Consider the following 3,965-nt stretch of genomic DNA (forward strand, 5'->3'; position numbering starts at 1 on the left):
CGCTCTGTTGCCGCCATGTCTCTAGTGATTCCTGAAAAGTTCCAGCACATTTTGCAGGTACTCAACACAAACATAGCCTTTGCCATCACTGCCATTAAGGGTGTGGGGCGGGGTGAAGGTCTGCTCATGTGGTGTTGAGGAAAGCAGACATTGACCTCACCAAGAGGGCTGGAGAACTCACTGAAGATGAGGTTGAACGTGTGATCACCATTATGCAGAATCCACGACAGTAAAGATCCCAGACTTGTTCTTGAACAGACAGAAGGATGTAAAGGATAGGAAATACAGCCAGGTTCTGGCCAATGGTCTAGACAATAAACTCCGGGAGGACCTGGAGCGACTGAAGAAGATTAGGGCCCACAGGGGACCATGCCACTTCTGGGGCCTTCGTGTCCGAGGCCAGCACACTAAGACCACTGGGCGCCGCGGCCGCACCGTGGGTGTATCTAAGAAGAAATGAGTCTGTAGGCATTTTCTGTTAATAAATAGTTTATATACCGATGGGGGGGGGGGAAGACACTGAGGAGAATTTATTTCAACAGTATTTAATGCTATAATCAAAATCAATGAACAATAATCTAAGATAAAGTTATTATGGAGGTATCATAGAAGAGGGGAAAGGATGATAGACCAAGAAAAAAGGCCCTGAATTTTGGTCAGAGTTAGGCCACTTACAAAGCCACTTAGAGCTATGTGGCTTTGAAGATCTGAGAGATGGGTTTTCCTTGTCCGTGAAAGGATAGCAAGACTCTTGACTTTCAATTCCAGCATGCAGCAGTCTGCAGTTAATGCTCTGTGTACCAGCTGCTCTTTAATTTTCAGGAAAATGCCTCTATGTGTCTCTCTGGACTCAATGGACCAGCTCATAGGAGGTGGCAGACTGCAGCCACGTCTACCCCTTGTGCATTATGAACCATTCAGGAAGATCAGGATGGCAAAAGAGGTTCAGACAGGTAGACTTTGTCAGAAGCAGATCTTCACCCAATCAAGCATTTACGAGAGGGGTCCAGGCTGAGGTTGCAGGAAATCCCCAAATCCAGAGTGGACACAGGGTTGGAAAACTCAGAAGAGAGTTCCTTCAGGAATCTGAGGTAGGCTGTCAGCTGTCGTTGGTGACAGAGACGACTGACAGGAAGGTGTTCCAATCAACAGGCCTGCCACCCAGAAGGGAGAGTGCTAAGGGCTCCCAGGGGAGATGGGAGGGCTCCAGAGCATAGTGAGACATCATCCACTGCTCCCCCTCCCTGAATGCAAAAATACCTGCCAGGCCACTGTGGCAACTGTCAGAAAGGGGTCTTCCAGTTCCAGGTTCTCACTGGCTCTCCTGGAGGGAGGGCTATAAACTGACAAGTCACAGCCACTGGGGCTGGACAAGCATCTACCATCTGTATTTCACAGCCGATCCCTTCCTTTCTTTGTAAATGCTCTGAGATCTGTGGTTGCGGAGCAGCTACTTTCTGAAGATCCCGCCTTGTTCTTTTCTCTGGGAATATGTATTATTTACCTGGCTCTCACTCCTGGTCACTCAGACTCTAGGTCCTGCTTCTTGGGTCCTAGCAATTTAACTGGTCATCTTCCACTTGTGACCTGGTAATGATTATGGTACCCTGAAGCCCTGAATTGTCTGGGGGCCTGATCAGGAAACACAGGAATGTTCACACATTCTTCTGGGCCCTCTGAGAGAGATGCAGGAACCCCAGAGCCTGGAACTCTCAGACTGGTCTTTCTCATGAGTAAGTTTGGATGGTGTCTTAGCTTTCTTTGTGTTCTAAAACAAAATACCTGAGATAATTTATAAAGAAAGAGGTTTATATTGGCTCATGGCTTTGGAGGTAAAATATCCAAGTTTTGAGTGGTCACTTCTCAAACCTCATGTTGCATCAGACATGGTGGATGTCATCATGGAGTTAGCTTGGAGCAGTACAAGCACAGAAGGATGGTGCCAAGCTTTACCACAACCTACTCTGACAGCACTCAACCCAGCCCTGAGATATCTAACCCACTTTTGCTTAAGGGCACTAATCCCTTCAGAAAAGGTATCCTCAGTGACCTTTAATCACCTCCCACTGGGATCTACCTCTTAAACACTCCACCACCTCTCCAAACTGTTATATTGGAGACCAAACTTCCAGCACATGAATCTTTGGAGCACAAATCATAACCAAACCATAGTGGATGGAACTAGGGAATCTGAAATAGTTGTCTTTCAGGCTTTCCCACAGACCTGTCTCCCCCCAAAAATATTAGGCAAGTCCACTTACGTGTGATCTGAAGCACAACTTCTACGAGAGTCTGCAGGGAACATTTGCCTGGGCACTGTCCTCTGCTGAACAGGAACCACAGGATCCTGTACAAGATGGATTCAGTGATGCTGAGCTGCCCATGCAGGAGGCTTCACATGGAGATGTGTACCTGGAGGTGCACCAAGGTCAGAGCACCATGGCCTGTACTGGTCCTCATCTAAACACCAGAGTGAATGCACCTAGAACCCGGTATTTTGCAAAGGCTTCAAACTTTATCAAATAAGCAATCCATGCTGCCCTTAAGGCTTCTGTCTTCCTCAGTGTCCATCAGGTCAGAGATTGATCAAGTGAGGCCTTTTTTCTCCACAACTGACAGAAACTAGAGGATTTTGCTATGGACCATGGCTTCCTCTATAACTAACTGCTCTGAGATGCTGAGATGGTAAGTCCTTCCTTTACCAGCCAACTTGTTCTGCTCAGGGAAGGGCCCTGCCTTAGCATGGAGGCCTGGGACATTATTCACTGATTGCTTGGGAAACCCAGCTGAGGGTGGGGACTGGAACAACCTAGCCCAGCAGGGCAGATTTGGCAGCCACTCCCTATTCTGTGGAAATACAACACCCACACTACCAGTATTCCCACTCATCTGGAACTTGGCTCTTTTCAGTACCCATATGTGAATGGGGTCCCTTGTCAGCAATCAAACTCCCCCAAACCCTACTCCTGGTGCTCTGATCACAGAGCACTGAGGAAATTACTTCCTTTAAAAGAACACAGATCTGGGGCTGGGATTGTGGCTCAGCAGTGGAGCTGCCCCCTAGCATGGGTGAGGGCCTGGGTTCGATCCTCAGCACCACATAAAAATAAATAAATTAATTAATTAACGATATTGTATCAAAATACAACTAAAAATAAATACATAAATATTTTTAAAAAGAATACAGATCTGCATCATATCTAGTCCTCAGACCCTTGTGATTTCCACCCAGACCCCAAGATTGTTTTTGCCAGTTTTCTAGCATCAATACTCCCATGTTTGGTGCCTTAAGCACATGGGGTCCCCTCTGAACCTCTAAAACCTGACCCAAGGCTGAGCTGCCTGCATAAACTCCTCCAAGCCCCAAGATTCAGACTCCAGCCCCTTCCTACATGTTGATTACTGAGACTTCATGACAAAGCTCTCCTTACAAGTCACTCTAAGGAAAGATCATCTCTGTTCCACTTTAAAATCTAGGAATGTAAGCAGCTATGGCCCTCTCTTCAGCTTATGGGCACACCTTTAAAAAAGTCAAGAGTGGGCAGACCCCGCTGCCCCAGAGGCCGCTGCAGTGCCCAGAGGTCTTTTCTCTGGGCACCGCCGCTGCTACTTCTGATGCTACCTCCGAGGTCGCTACCACTGAAGCCCGGAGGTCTCCTCTCCAATCAGCTACTGCCATTGCTGCTGCCTCCCATACCACTGCTGCCACCCCAGGTGGCCTGGAGTTCTTTCTTTCTTTCTTTCTTTTTGTTAGTTGCTCAAAACATTACAATGATCTTGACATATCATATATTTGATTCAAGTGGGGTATGAATTCTTTTTTTTCCACGTGTACAGATTGCAGGATCACATTGGTTTTACAGCCACATTTATACATACAGCCATATTAGTGTCTACTGTATTCTGCTACCCTTCCTATTCCCCCCTCCCCTCCCTTCCCCTCCCGTCACCTCTCTCTACCCACT

The 3,965-nt window shown here is 47.3% G+C and overlaps 1 pseudogene; it reads left to right on the top strand.

Moving 5' to 3' along the window:
* On the top strand, nucleotides 1-501 carry LOC107149160 (annotated as a pseudogene).
* Nucleotides 502-3,965: the final 3,464 nt, after the last annotated feature.

This window comes from Marmota marmota, unplaced genomic scaffold, assembly GCF_001458135.2.
Source record: "Marmota marmota marmota unplaced genomic scaffold, marMar, whole genome shotgun sequence".
Classification (NCBI taxonomy): domain Eukaryota; kingdom Metazoa; phylum Chordata; class Mammalia; order Rodentia; family Sciuridae; genus Marmota; species Marmota marmota.